The sequence below is a fragment of the Carassius carassius genome, chromosome 9 (assembly GCF_963082965.1).
Source record: "Carassius carassius chromosome 9, fCarCar2.1, whole genome shotgun sequence".
Lineage (NCBI taxonomy): Eukaryota > Metazoa > Chordata > Actinopteri > Cypriniformes > Cyprinidae > Carassius > Carassius carassius.
In genome coordinates this window covers 27,066,761-27,083,319 of record NC_081763.1, presented here as the reverse complement: position 1 = coordinate 27,083,319, position 16,559 = coordinate 27,066,761, and the positions used below count along the sequence as shown (strand labels likewise).

Below are 16,559 nucleotides of genomic sequence, written 5' to 3'. Positions count from 1 at the left end.
CATGTTGCATTTTAGTGAATGAAAAAGACTAAATGGTCCTGTAAAACTGTGTTCCCTCTGAATATTCATCTGCTAAATCTCTTAGCATAACAAACGGCCTTGAGGCTTGTGAATGTATGTCACATGCGAGCTGGACAGTCCCACCCTGGAGTTCGAGTTGTGCAAGGCATGTGGAACAGTTGTGGTCAGAGAGCTGCAGCAGTGGGAAAAAACATTCTCCAGTCATATTGCCCACATGCCTACTGTGTGCCAATGCGCTCCTGGCTCCGTTCTCAAATAGACATTTGTTAGACCCCGTTCTGAGTCGTTTTGGGTCACTGATCAAAGTACTAGAACAAACGCATCATGATACCTCAAATGTTCAAAACACCTGTGTTTTGTTGATGGTGGTGCCTATGGAGTCCCCACTGATGTTTGGACAGATTAGTTCCCTCCACTTCGGGAGCTGTTTGTAACACAGCTGTGAATTTAGACTGTTTTACTCCTCTCTGCTGACAGCTGAAGCAGCTATGAAGCCTGAGATGTAGGGATGAACCGCTCCCAGGAGGAGCAGTGGCGAGACTGGAGTGTGAAAGAAGAGATGGGAGATGGATGAGGGAGGTGGACTCTTGGCCTAAGCAACTGACACTGTACAGTTTCATTTATTATTTATGCATATGCTTTCAAGCAAATAAACCTGCTGCCCCGGTCCTGTCCCTAGACCCTCCACTGGGAGCCTGGAGCTCTCTGTCCTTAGAAACTCCCAGTTAGCATTAATGATTAATTGTTTACTTTCGTTAGGGATGCAGCCATTTTGTTTGCCGTCAGTTTTTACATCCGCCCTTTCGTGTGTCAAGGTTGGGCTTGACCTGCCTGTAGAACCAGATTTCCTGGTGTGCGTGCTCATGTTCTTGGAAACCAGAGCCGCTTCCTCCCTCACACACATTCCATAGTGGTATGTAAAGATCGGTGACCAGTTCAGAGGTCAGCTTTTATTCCACTAGGTGAATGGGGCAGGACGCTTGGTGCCCTGGGTCAGACGCTGCTGCAGTTATTGTCACTTCTTGGTGGTCATGGGAGTTTTATAGGGAAGGTTCATAAAGTTCACATTCTTATTAGTACTGCAACCTTTTTTCTGTGTTTTATCCAAGTCTGTAAAGCACCTTAACACCTGTTGCACTCGTGCAATTATTAAAGTTAATACTGAAAAGTTAGCTTTGTTCAGTCATTCTTCTCATCAATGCTAAATAATGTTGAGCAGATCCTAGGAGTAATAAAGAGTTTCACAACCCAGTGTGCCCTTACAAATTGACAGTTTAAACACCACTACTTAGTTGTCCAAAGGTAAAGCATCGGAAGGTTATATTAGCGCATTTATTGCTGCTTTTAGTTGGTGTGGATTTTGACCATGCCTGTGCTGGAAATATTTTTAAGTATTATGTAAACAAAATCAAGCTTTTGATAGTGGTGGATGTTACTGACATGGCACTGCTTTGTACAGTTTGGTAATAGGTAGCCTATCTATACCATCTACTATTCTGCATGCCAATTTCAAAAGACGTTAAATGCAAAATTTGCGCAAACATCAAAACCAGTCAGTTTCTGAGACTCTTGATGCTTCTCATTTTGACTCGTGTTTGAGCGGCCAATGTTAACGGAACAAAAGGTAAATAGAATTAAATTATCAGACAAAACTAAAGTGTATGAAAGTTTTCCAAACAAATCATGGTTCATCAATAACTTTTATACTGAAATCTATTCTAAAGTTACAAAGAAATGTGGGAACAACTATAATCATACATACACGATCACTATGCGTGGACTTATAAATGTGATCATTAAAAAAAAAAATTAGATTTTATCTTAAATTTCGTCATTATAAAAGTGTTAGAAAAGTTGTGTTATAGCTTAAGTGGTGAGGTTGCGCTTGTATACAGCTGGCTAAAGGTTGTGGTAAAGGTTATGTTTTGGGTGTATTTTATGCAGATTACTAACCTCAGGCACTCGGTTGCTTAATTAAAATACTCAGAATTCATTAACACTAGAACGGGGTTAAGAACAAACTCGTGTGTAAGCACATGTTGTGATTTAGGGGGAATTTTCTTCATGAGTTCTCCCTTTTGTACAAGTATGAATAATCCATGCTATTATTATTGAATGAGACTCAGTGCCTTTTGATCTCATGTCATGCATTGTCCGTGCTTTGCTGTTAGTGTGGAAGAGAAATTCATTATTTTTAATGTAATTTTTTTCACTTTCATGTGACATTGTAGCTGCCAAAATGTTTGAAACTAGGAAAATAAAATGAACGTGTAGCATCCCTAATGCATTTTATATGGGAACCCGACAGCAGACACGGAAAAACGTTTTATAACATTCAATCAATTAGTTGTGCAGCCCTAATTAAATTAGTTTAGCTGGTAAGTGATATGACTTTTGTAAGACCTGCATTTCCCTTTTCACATTGTTTGCAGACAGGTTTAATCCCACTGCTATGCTGACATATTACAGCCTTCAGCCTCCTTGTCTCTCATGAGATTGTCAAACATCTAAACAACATCGAAAAATCAAGCAAAATATTAAAACTCCTTTTAAATTAAATCTATTTCACTGTATTGAGGCGTTGTAATGGATTTGGATCATTGCATTGTTTATCCACAACATATGATTTGTGCATAAGTAAAGCAATTATTTCTGCCAACCATATTTCATCAGATCTATGTTCTTTACAACCTTGCGACAGTATACCAGTTTCCATCCTAGTCGGTGAGGTGAGCTCTCATTGCTCTGACCAATGGTCTTGGTTGATATTTTCTCTTGGTGTACCTGTAGGGGTTTTTGATATACTGATAACAAGTCCTTTTCCAAATTTCACTGCAAATGAGACCTCTAAGGTCATTATATTTATTGATATTGTGCTTGTTTCCTGGGTCAGGTAAATGTGTTTCATACATGTGCTTTGTGATGTAATCCTGTTTTTATTGTACAACCTGTGTATTTGAGTATTGAGTAAATTGAGTATTTGCCAGATCTCTTCTATCATGCCGATAGAAATGTCTTTGATTTAAGGCAATTTGGCAGTTTTACCAAAATAGCATATAACATTCTTATAACACACAGTTCCGATCAACTATCTAAATTGTGATCTTCATGAAGTTTGAGGTGTACTTGCGAGAATATCCTGACTGGAACAAGCCTATGCACAATTGAAAACCCAGTACTGCACTAAACAATCTGTTATCAAAATGGTCATTAAATGATCATTTAAAATCATAAAAGGATGCATAACTTTCACCGTATTAATTAAATATACATTAATTCTTATTAAAGTTTAAAACTAAATTCCTTGTCTAGCCTGTCAACCATTGAAAAGAATAGTATCTTGTAGATGTGTAATATTTTTACAACTGAAATGAACATGTAGTAGTATTTTCCTCATCTGTATCCATACATTGTTAGCTGTCTGTTTTCTATTACTTGTTTCTCCATATATTATCAAAAATGACCAAAAATGGACTGATTGTGGAAGTTCAGAGTTCGATATTACTTGACAAATCACCGCTACTCAAGGAGTACCATAAAAAAAAAGAAGAAAAAAAAAGAAAGCATGTTGTCTCAAGTTATGTTTACACTGTGCAGCACTTTGCAAGAGTGTGTGCAAACCGTGAACTCGTGCACACAGTGTCTGATTGGCTGTGATTTGTGGTTGCCACGCTGCACTGCATTTCTGTGTTTTAGTGTTCAGGAATCATGTTGTGTCCGGCCTGGTTAGGGCATATTGTAATGATTATAATTATTGAACAAGAACTTGAGGATAAATATTCTTGCCAAGGATGTCAAAAGTCACATTAAGTAACTTGTAATTGTTTAAGCGCTAGAGTACAGAAGTGATGTAATCAAGATATCCCATTTGCTTGTGTGGTAGAGTAGAATGTAATAAATCAGACTGAAACTAGCACTGCAGAGGGGATTTTCATTTCAAGAGCATTCAAGAAACTGAATGAACAAATATTAAAATAAAAAACACCATATACACTTCACTGTATAAATTATACATTGATTCTTATTAAAGCAACTAACTTTTGTTGTTTATTTAACATTAAAAGGATACTTCACCCATTTGATCACTCTCAAGTTTAACCCTAAATGAGTTTCTTCTGTTAAACATAAGTTATTTTGATGCATTCAAAGACCAGCAACTGTTTAGTTGCCCATATTCTTCAAAATATCATCTTTTGTGTTCAGCACAAGAACGAAATTAATACAGGTTTTGGACAACGTAAGAGTGAGCAAATGATGACAATTTATTTTTGGGTGAACTTTCCCTTTAATGACTACTGGCAGCATAGTAGAAATAGTCACCCTAAGAAACTACAGCAATTGCTGTAGCACCCTAAAGACTACAACAATTGCTTGTACAGTCTTTTTCGGACTATAAGTCGCACCTCGGTATAAGTCGATTCAGTCCAAAAATACGCCATGATGAGGAAAAAAACATATATATAAATTGCACTGGACTATAAATCGCATTTATTTAGAACCAAGTACCAAGAGAAAACATTACCATCTACACCCGCGAGAGGGCTCTTGGTTCATTTCTCTTGGTACATGTCAAATTAATTTTGATAAGTCGCACCTGACTATAAGTCGCATGACCAGCCAAACTATGAAAAAAAGTGACTTATAGTCCGGAAAATACGGTACTCATGATAGGTCAAGACTCAAAAGTGTCTGTTCATGTCACAGTTCAGCAGTGTAGCTAATTTACTGATGTCTGTGTAAACCAGTTTTTAATATGGGAAAATAATTAAGTTTCCCTCCCGTTTAGTTCTTTAGTCTCCCAATGCAAGTTGTTCATTTAATTTTAGATGTATATAGAAATTACATTGGAATTAAAAAAAAAAGCTTTTTGGAAAGTCCAGTGAATGTTTAATTCTGTAAAAGGTTATTTTGGAGTAGTTATTTGACTGTCAACTGCAAAAGTATCTTATGGCGCTTTTACATTGCATGGTACGGTTTGGTACAGTTTACTTTTGGGGGCTTTCTACTGGGAACAGTACCTGGTAATTTTTTTTTAGTACCACTTTGGTTGAGGTCCCAAGTAGGGCTGTGCGATTAATAGAAATGGTCATAAAATCATGATTTGAGTGTGCACAATTTCTAAATCACTTTATAGCACGATTTTCCGCGGCCCCAACCTCCTGCAGTATGCTATCCGATCCAATTAGAATGCAGTGCACCTAAATGGAGTGCGAGAACAGAAACGACTGGGCATATGCCTACGTAACGCCAGGTTCACACACGCTGTCTGTGATGCGTATTTTTTCAGAGCCCATGTTAATCAATCAGAGCGTTCACACTGCAGAAAAGGTTAGAAATAGAAAGGTGCAAAAAATAATATCTAGCGCATGAGAATAGAGAGAGTTGTGAGTGCAAAGGACGCAGTTTGAGCAGGAGACATTTTAAGTGCGTGCACTCTCTGGGCGAGAGGAGCATGTATCAGATCACCATAGCAAAGGAAATCTGCGTGCTCACATTTCACTGCTGGTTATATATATATATATAATTTTGTATGTGACGAATAAAAATCTTGATTCTTGAGCGGAGAGATTAGCGCTCGCGCATTATTTTAATGTGCTTTTGTATTACAATAATGCGCTCTTGCTGCTGCTTTTGCACCGAATACACATACTGTATACACACTGCAAACGAAGTACGTGTGAACCTGTATAATGTATAACAAATACATTTCAACACCTGAGGTACCGCTACAATGAGCTCTATGACCAATGCATGACAATAAAGAAGGAAACAAAATCCCTGGACTAGGTCTAGACTAGGGCTGCACGATGTGTCGTTTTAAGCATCGATATCGCGATGTACGAATCCACAATAGTCACATCGCAGGATGTGCGATGTAGGTTGTCGTAGTTGATCCGTTATTCATTAACCGTACGGGCCAGCTGCTCCCCGGCCCTTGACGAATGTGAGAGAGAAAGAGAGAGAGAGCGAGAGAGAGAAGAGAGAGAGAGAGAGCTCACGAGAGAGAGACAGCGTGCAAGAGAGGAGAGAGAGAGAGACAGCGCGCAAGAGATGAGAGAGAGAGAGCGAGCCCCGGCCCCGCTCACCATCTTCACGCAACACGAGCGCTGTCTTGCTCTCTCTCTCTCACGCATATTAATCAATTGACACGATGGTGTCGGTGTTTAAATCATTTAAAATGAGAAAGTGTGTTCACCCCATTTTTGTTTGTAAGAAAAAATTAGATTAGATTTCATATCGCAATGTATATCGCAGAAAAATAAAAATCGCAATGTAATTTTTTCCCAATATCGTGCAGCCCTAGTCTAGACATTTTGTCACACCTTTACTTGTTGATTATTTTGAGTTAGGTCTGTTCTAGAGACATTTTACAACTTTTTGATAAAGCTCTAATTGGTTTACTTTTGGAAATATGTTTCGAATTCATACTGAATGCATTTATTACATGTCTGTGTGTGTCAAAATAGTGATTAAAATTGAAAAGGCAAAATTTATCAAAGAAATCACAGTAGGGTTTTTTTGTCCAAATCGCACAGCCCTAGTTCCAGGTGAACCGTACCGTTACCAAAACGTGACGTGTAAACTTTGCTGATCACGGATTGGCCGGAGAGAATTGTCACTACCTGCATCACTGAACTTGCGACACAGACATAAAAGAACCGCTAGATTTAAATCCGCACAGCCAGCAAAGGATTGAACGTAGCTCTTTTAAAGAGCGCACCTTTTTAAAAACCCAAAAATGACTGTCGTTGTCTGTTGAGGAAGTACAGACGTTCCTCTGGTTGATAGCAGAGGAGCAGATTCAGCGAGAGCTTGATGGGGCGACGCGGAATGAAAAGGTTTTTCACGAGTCGCTGCAGTAAAGGCGGCGCTACTGTAAAGACTTGTGAATAATCCCGAGTCACTCTAAAGCATTACTACGCTGCAGTGGTAACTCAAACCGAGCCCAGTCGTACCACTCAGTGGAATAGCACCATTACTGTCTGTGATGTTTGTTGTTCACAGTGTTATGCACAGGGCTTTTAAAAACTTCTCAATCAGAGCTTTGGATCTAATTATTGGTGTTAGCCAGGATCTAGTTATGTTAAAACTCATGGTCTATGGTGCAGTGCTTATTAAATCATTTCGTTGTTGTTTTTTGTTTTTTTTAAGAGTGATTCTGTCATTTATTGATAAATCTTTGCTTGATAAAGGTTTATCTGTTTTAATATACCAACAAAATAGTTATGCAGTAATTATAGCTAATACTACGGCTGTCACAATGATGAAATTTGGCTGACAATTAATTAGGAAATGTGATTGATTAATTGTCAGTTTTAGGGCATTGACAATTTTCATTATTGTGGCAATTGTCAGTTTTATGGCTTTGTCATACAATTTTTTTTAATGCACATTGTTTTGAAAATAATTGTTACAAATGATTGTGATATAAACTGAATTCTTTGCAAGTTGTTACTTTGCACCTATAAACACCTAAGTAAATATTTATATATGACACTCAAACTACCGTTCAAATGTTTGGGATCAGTAAGACTTATGTTTTTTTTTTTTTTTAAAGAAGTCTCTCTTACTTATCAAGGCTGCATTTATTTGATAATAAATACATAAACCATAATCTTGCGAAATGTTATAATATAAAACTAGTAGTTTCTATTTTCATATCCTTTGAAATATTTGTTTTATATATAGATGTGTGTGTGTGTGTGTGTGTGTGTGTGTGTGTGTGTGTGTGTGTAAAATTAGATGCAACCACTGCATTTTAATCATGATACTAATAGAGGAGCAGGAGGTAAGAGGGAAAAAATATTGAAATGTTTCTGAAAACAGTCAGTTCCCTTCTACATATAAACTCCCACCCCAATACTTAAATTTTTATTCTAATATTTTGAGAAAGGTGAACAGTACAGTATTTGCCTGTACAATATTTTTTGTTATTGTATCTTTTCTAGGTTTGGCCCGATAGAGAATCGCCAGGCGGAAACCCTTAAGGGAATAAATATTCTACGAGATGGAAGATTAAAAAAAATATATATATATATTTCAGTACCTTTTCTCACAGTTATATCTATGGGCAAGTATAGGCGACTGTATATAAATTACAGGCATCAGGGAGCTGCTATTGAAACCATTTTCGATTTCACTTTCGAGATTCGCGATCACAAGGACTCTGTACTATGGAGCGTCAGTACTTACCACACTTTGGCTAAGATTAGATGTTTGTCATTGGTGCTCAGGATCGGCAAATCATTTGTCATCGTCCAAACAGACATTTCTCCTTACTGTGTGTGTGTGTGTGTGTTAGGGTTTTGCCGAGAGACGATAGTATCGTGTATCGACGATCGTCAGAGATATCGACATAAGCAGAATTCTCTGTCGATAATCAAGACGATATTAGGCTCATTTTCCTATTAATGTATTAAATTATAATAATAATAACTATTATTTTTATTTTTATTAGGCTGCTTATTATAATTCGGCTTTTAAACTGCCCAGCTATTTCACTTAACTTCACTGCCCGCATTTCACACACACACCTCGCATGCACAGGAGGATTAGAGCATGTGGTCGGTGAAGTTGTAACGCTTTGACTCGGATAATTCGTTAAATCCATGAAATGAAAGAGATAGAAAATGTTGAGTTGGTGTCCCACACATTTAAGGGCTGGTATACGGCAACGCGCTCTTCTCATAAATGAGAGATTAACTCTTTCTTGGTGTCACAAATAAAGTAAAGACAAAATAATTAACAAGGCGGCAGAGCAAATTTGTCATCCATAGTGCATGGTTCTCACGTTGTCCTTTTCTTAAAGACTGATCACTTAACTTATAAAACACACTATGTGGTGATGACGTAGAAGGACTACGTGAGAACCACTATTGATAAGTTCAATCTGCCGCCTTGTTATTATTTTCATGCACACCGCACTATAATGTGATGCATGCAAAATACATAGTTTTGGCCGTTACAAAGTCTCCATCCACAAACAGACGTACATTGTCTGCAGATATAAGGTGTTTCATTGCACTTTAACAAGTAATCTAAACGGCCTATATACTGTATGTGCAATATATTAAACGACCCCTCACTAACTGAGTTTAATGCCACAGTTATGTTAAAATGCATCTCATTCTTGTTTCTGTGACGGTGCGTCAGACTCGTCATGAGGCGCGCGGTCCGGAGCGCTGTATGACTGATGCATCAGTTCAATTCAACTATACTACAAATATATCAACTTACCTGTTTTAAATACTTTATATTTAAATGTTCGTTTATGCCCAATATTAGTGTTTAACTGTTGGACTTTAAATGAAATCTGCTATTGATTTTCACCGTTGACTGATTTTGCAGAACATTTAGACTGATAACTTCCCTGCGCAGATGCGGATGTGCGATATGACAGTTGCGTCCGACTATGTATGAACTAGCTGTTTTAAATACAGTATTTTTATATTTAAGGTTAGTTAAATCAGTCAGTATGTTTGATTATTGATTATTATTTTTTGATTATTGGTGACTCCATAGGCTCTCTCTCGCACACCTGCGCGGTTTAAAACACCAAATAGTTATGCTAGGACAAGAACAAAGAGTCTCTCTCTTGCTCCACCCATGCTCGATAATATTGTGTATCGTCGATCTCATGGGCTGACGATATGGCGATTTGAAAAATGACCATATCGCCCAACACTAGTGTGTGTGTGTGTGTTTGTGTGTGTTAAGTGAACTTTCATGTACTGTAATGCAACAGGCTACTGCTAGCAAGCGGCTTACCTTTTAGTGCCTCCGTAGAACGCGTTATTTGTTTCACGCTTTGGGCACACCCCTAACCCTGCCCCCCCGATGTCATCGTCCATCACAATGTTTCACTGTAGACATCGTCCGATGCCAGTTTGGTAGACATCACCCAACCTTAATCTGTTCTCTTATTTCTGTGTCTGTTTTTCATGTGTCCACACACACACAGCTACAGACAGTCACTCGAACACCGAGATCGAGCAGTGCAAACAGAAACTTGCCAACATTGCTCCATGACTTTTAGAAATAGTTGTTTGTGAAAGGCAACATCATATTTCTCAAATGATTTCTGAAATGATTGGGGTTAGATGAAGTAACTGATCAGACAATTATTTAATCTTGACAGCCCTTTTTACTGTGTGTGTTCTCCTAATAAAATTGGAAAATCCAGAGCCTGACGTACATTGGTTTAACTAAAGTTTATTCATGTTTCTTCTTCAACACACTATACACGCAGAGTTGTCAATTGATGATAATAGTCTGTTGACTGTTATTTTAAACCTCTGTAGAGCGAGTTAACGTAAAACCTGCCCTAAACAGCTGGAAAAAAACTGAGTTGTTAATGCAGTTTGTTTTTTATGGAAAAATGAATTATTTGGCTGTTAATCTTTGTAAGCGTATTGAATGAAAGTTAATGCACCACACAGATTTGGTGGGTATTGGCAATCGGTGTGCGTGCTGAATCAGCTGAAGTAAACTCATGGTGAGGTTGTCTAGTGCTCCCAGCTCCAGTCTGTCACTTAAGTGCGAGCTCTTCCTGGATTGCTCATGAGTTTTCTGTACAGACTGTGTGTGTGTGTGTGTGTGTGTGTGTGAGATCACTCCACTTTCACTGCAGTCACAAAAGCTCACTTGGGTGTTGCTGGTACAAGACAGCTGGTGTGTGTTTTGTCTCACATTGGCGCGTGATTTCCTGATGTGTTTGTTCTGTTTGGGAGCTCTTCCGTATCAAACCCTTAAGCATGGTGGTTTATAACTAGGAGAATGCAAGAGACATCTTGGCTTTAAAGAAAAGTTCTGGGTAAATTGTAGTTGAGCTCTATCAACAGCTTTTGTGATGTCATTTTGGGTGTCAGTCCTGTTTAATTCAGTTCAGTTCAGGTAACTGGAAACCCAGTGTTTGACATAGTGATATTTCTGTACTGTACTGTAATCAAACAATGCTGTTAATGTGCAACTGGAGGCACATTAACTGTCAGCAGTTATAAGTAGACTGCTGTTGATAAGTTATGTGCATCGAAGTTTACACTCAGAGTGAACTTGCTGACTTTGGCTTTGTAAATCTTGCCGTTATCTTGGCCAGGTATAGTTACTCCGGTATCATGGGAAGGATGGTGAACCAACTCGAGTGGGAGTTCCTATGGCTAAAATGTAACACTTACATTATAAACCCGTCTTTTTAGTAAAGTACCTATGGAAGACTGTTTTGCCACCAAATAAAAAAATAAAACACCGTAACTGTGACTTATCTCACAATTCCTTGTTCTCGCTGTTGCAAATTTACATCTCACAAATCTGACATTATTATTATTATATTTTTTTGCAATTGCAAAAAGTCTTATTTTATTGTGAGTTTGTGTCTTGTGAGATTAATTCTGGTATAACTTGTCTGCTGGGGTACAAGACACTGGCTTTTAAACTTTTTGAATGCAGAGCTTCATAGGTTTCAATTATTTATCCTTACAGACTGAGAGACTGATCAAAATTGTTGTCTGTGGTAATGAACAGAAAGCCATAGTATGTGATTACAGTATCGTTGTTGAACCTGAAACATTGAAGTATACACTTTTTTCAAAACTTTTTTCAAAATTAATGGCTGTAGTGCTCACCAAGTCTGCATTTATTTGATGAAAAAATACAGTAAAAACAGTAATATTGTGAAAATAGTATTTCAATTTCACATAACTGTTTTCCATTTGAATAGTCAAATGTAATTTATTCATGATTTTCCAGCATCATTATTCCAGTCTTCAGTGTCATGTGATCCTTCAGAAATCGTTTTATTTAGCTGATTTGTTGTGATAAATTTTCTTCAGGACTCTCTGGTGAACAAAGTTAAAATAATTGTATAAGTGAAGTGTAATTAGGTCAACTTTGTGTGACGTGCATTCATCTATGAGTTCTAACTTGATTTTTTTGGGAGGTCCTGAATGTTTCCCTGGAGCGGCGTATGGGTGAGCATTTACTGGTAACAGACGGTTTGGCATTCTTTCCTGACTAGTCATGCTGGCAGTTTCCTCTTTCTGAGTCTGTGCTCTAGGGTTGAAACAGTGGTCATGTGATCTACCCACTGTTTCTCTCGTCACTAGGTGAGTCATCAGGAATGCTGTTAGTCAGATATAAAAAAAAAAACTGCTTTGTGCGTATACAGATGCATTTAGACTCGGAAAAGAAGTGAAATGTGTGGCAGCCTGAATATGTCGTGTCAGAGGACCTGCGGGATAGTGCAGGGGAGTATATCAAGTTTGTTACAATATATTGATGTATCGATGTACAGTCATTCGATACAAGCGCATCTGAAAAAAAAGTTAGAAAGCCATGGAAATATCCATTTTGCTGTCAGAAGTGCATGAGGTTTTGCTTTGCAATTCTTCGCTGCACTTCACAGACTTCATTTAGAACAAGTGCTGCCGAGCGCATGCGCGCCAAACAGACAGAGCTCGATGAAATTGGAGTGCAATAACTCTGACTAAAATATAAATTTTACTGAAATATTTGTAGGTGCACAATAAATGTGACGTAGAATTTTAAACCTACAAGTGTATTTGTATGATGCACTGACTGTAAGTGACTAATGGGGTAATCAAAATAGCCTTTTTACTCCATTAGTCTGTGCCTTTTTGTATTTTCTTTTTTTAGTTTGGTGAATTTAACTTCTGCTTTAAAAGCATTATTTTTGTTTTTCAATTGCAGTGTTACAATGTTAGAATGTAATGTGATTTAAAGTTTTTTTTGCACTTAATATACAGTGGGAAAAATATTATAAAATAAAATATTTGATCCCCTACCGACCAGCAGCAGAACCATCTCAATGATTCCGAGAAGGCTTGGGAGAAAGTGCAGTGGTCAAATGAGACTAAAATTGAGCTCTTTGTCATAAACTCGACTCATTGTGTGTGGAGGGAGAGAAATGCTGACTATGACTCCAAGAACACCATCCCTACAGTCAAGCATGGAAGTGAAATCATTATGCTGTAGGGCTGTTTTTCTGCTAAGGGTACAGGGCCATATACTGTAAGCTCTTGGACGAGAACCTCCTTCCCTTAGCCAGAACACTGAGGATGGGTCATGGATGGGTCTTCCAGCATGACAATGACCCGAAACATAACACCAAGGCAACAAAGGAGTGGCTCAAGAAGAAGCACATTAAGGTCATGGAGACACCTAGCCGGACTCCAGACTTCAGTCCTATAGAATTGAATCCTATAGGGAGCTGAAGCTTTGAGATTCCAAGAGACAGCCAAGAAACCTTAAGGATTTACAGTGGATCAAAATCCCTCACGAGTTGTGTGCAAACCTGGTGACCAACTACAAGAAATGTATTACATGTGTACAGTGCTTGCCAACAAGGGTTTCTGCACAAAGTACTAAGTCATGTTTTGTTTGGGGATCAAATACTTATTATACTCGATGAAATGAATCTTTTTTTTTTTTTTTTTTTTTTTTACATTTGTATGCTGCTTTTCCTCTTTCTTTTTTTTTTTGATAGTCTGTCTGTATCAGTTAAAATAAACCTACCATAAAGATGATAAACCTTTTTTATTTTAAGTGGGCAAACTTACAAAATCAGATTGGGATCAAATAATTTTCACCACTTTATGCCTACATGGTTACATTAACTTGTTTATTTGTTTAATCCAAATGCCAACTCCAGAGATATATACCTTATACCGCAAATCAGTCAAAAAATAGAGATATAAATTTTTGTTCATATCGCCTAGCCCTACTGCGAGGTAATTCAACTCAGTCCCAGCCCACCCTGTTTTGGTTGCATTTCCTCCATAGTTTGGGGTATTGTTAGCTCTGTGCTTTTATGTGTGTGCTTGTGGCCTTGGGCTGAAGATTATTCTTGTGCTCTTTGTGTACCGACTTGGACATGATGTCCCCCATAACAGAGCTAATTGGAGCAGTGACGTTAACTCGGAGCTGAACTTCCACATCCTGAGCTCTCCAGAGATCCACAGCATGAAGACCGAAGGATGCTGGTCCACACGTAGACCCTCACAGCAACTACAGGCTCTGCCAGACGCAAAATAAATATTTGCCCTCAAACACACTTAAGAACACTTTTTCACACACATCCTGTTCTGAAGTTATACAGTCACAGACTGTCGGCCAATCCAGGAAACTTCACTGCAGATCCTGGATTTCTTCTGAAAACTGACTCTACTGAGTTTTGACGGGTCTGCATTGGATAATAGAAACCCCCTAGTTTACAGAAAGTACAAAACTATTTATATTCAGTTTGTTCTACGCTCATTTTGTATGTTTATTTCATACCAGCAAACTTTCCACCTTTTGTTGAATATTGCTGTTCTGTAGTTGAAATGTGCCATTCATGCAATTTCAGAATTTTCCAAAACTATTTCAGCTGCTGATTCCAACAGAGTTTGTGTGTAAACTTGCATGGGTTTTTATGAACAACTTTGAATTTGTTCTGCTCAGGTTTCATGATTGAAACCCACCGAATAGCCTAATATCATGATTGAATGCTGCAACAAGAAGCTAAAAGAGAAGTGAAATGAAGTGTGTCAGTGAGAGATGTGCCTGGACACTTGGCAACTGCTGTGCTGCAAAATCATTACAACTGCTGTTTTAATACAGCCAAAGCTTGTGTACATTAAATGACAGATCACATGTTCACTTCCTTTTTATTCTCTGACCTGCAGCAGTAAATACCCCTAATTTGACTAAAGAAAAGCACACTGGAGGACACTTTGACAGAGACTGGATTAATTTTGCTTTATACTACTGTAGCAAATTCAGATTAACAATTTGTTATTCAGATTATGCTAGGTGAAGTTTGTGGAGGTGGTGTTTTTTTTTTCTTTCCCCTCTCAGTCATTCTTAATTCAGGAATGGCAGTCATTGTGGACTCATCCCGACTGAATGCATTCTGGTGTATCATGTTTTATGAAGCCTTGACAGGAGTCTGGGGGACTGTGCCAATGAGTCTCTACAGCACTTGTTTTACTGTGAGATACATGTTGCTGGGGAGTAGCAGTCTGTCCGCACACTTCATCAGATGTCATAACGCATTCCTCTGATCCGGTTTTCTCATTTCTTTCAGCACAGAGACATCCAGTTCACTCTGAATGTTCCCATTCTGATTATTTACTACTGTCTAAACCTGAAGCATTTTTCAGTTGAGTCACCCGAGTAATACTTTCGGTAGTAGTGCTGCATTACTGTTGTTTACAGTTTTCTCTTGAAAACCTGTGAGCTTGTAGAAAGATAGTCGAATGCTGTAGACAGCAGTATGAGGTGACATGAGGTTTCATTAGCAGGAAGTGTAAGTGTGGGGAATGCCAGATTACCCGGGCAGCGGTAGTAGTGGGGGGGGCTGATTTACTAGTGAGACAAAGACATTTGGGCCCTTCTTTGGTAATAAATTACCAGACTGACCTTTAACATGCTTTCGAAAATCGAAAAACAACTGGCTGAAGAGCAAGAATTGATTGTGGAGGTGCAGGATGGTTTTGTCTGCTGCGCACCACACCAGCTGTACTCTCCCACATTACTCTGTGATGGGGCTTAATTTGGAGGTGAGGTCACCTGGTCACGTCATGTTGATGAGCTGACACTACTGTGCGCTCGCACTCTCTCTTCTCCTCTTCCCTCGATCTCTTTGTTTTTCCCTTACTCAAGCACAATTATCTGATCATCTTACCGAACCAAAGTGCCAGTCACTGGCCAGCCCATAGTAAGCCATAGTGCTTGTTTTTAATAAGCATACTTTTCTGTAATGTAAATCACTAGCCTGAAAGCTATAGCCTATGGCTTAAAATTCTAAAGCAAAAGCTTGTTTTCTTCCGTTTGTCAATTTCAGTAGTCGATACCAGTACCAGATAACTTTTGCTGTCATCACTATATTTTCACATCAAAATGTTGTTGAAAATGTGACCTTCAAGTGTTATTCAGTGAAGTAAACAGCATTTTCTCATGGAATTTAAGTAACTGGTTGCTAATAGAATTGTTTGTTGCACTAACATTTTTAATTAAAAAAATATTAAAGAAACATGACAAGTGAGAGGACAGATAAGCAAAGAAGTTTTTAGGTATCAGCTGAATCAAGTTTAGGTTTCAATGTTAAAGTCAGCATTAAATGAAAATTCACCTTATATAGTTTCTATAAATGCATGTTATTGATCAGTTTAACTATGCTTTTTTTGACCTCGTAATTTTATGTAATAACTTGATCTTCCAGTGAAATGACTGGAAGTCATGTCTCAGATGCATGCCAGACTTCTCCAATCATTTAGTTGACTTAAAGTCCATTTCACACAGATGCACTTCACAATTGCAAGAATTGACAACATTGCTAGAATCCATGTCAGTAATTAAATCTAAAATATAAAAATAAAAAATGCTATGCTTGTCCCACAGCTGGCCAGACATGGATGAGTTACAGAGTAATAACAGCTGTCCCAAACCCAGTATGAGACTTTGCAGACGATGTCAATGATTCAGACCACATCGGAGGATAATTAGAGAATCCAGGGGCAATTACTTAAGCAAACATGAAC

At 38.2% G+C, this 16,559-nt stretch overlaps 1 protein-coding gene across 5 annotated transcripts in view; it reads left to right on the top strand.

The window, feature by feature from the left end:
• Positions 1–16,559, top strand: part of LOC132149460 (bromodomain-containing protein 4-like) — a 62,894-nt gene that overhangs the window by 34,704 nt on the left and 11,631 nt on the right. The window lies entirely within an intron of this gene.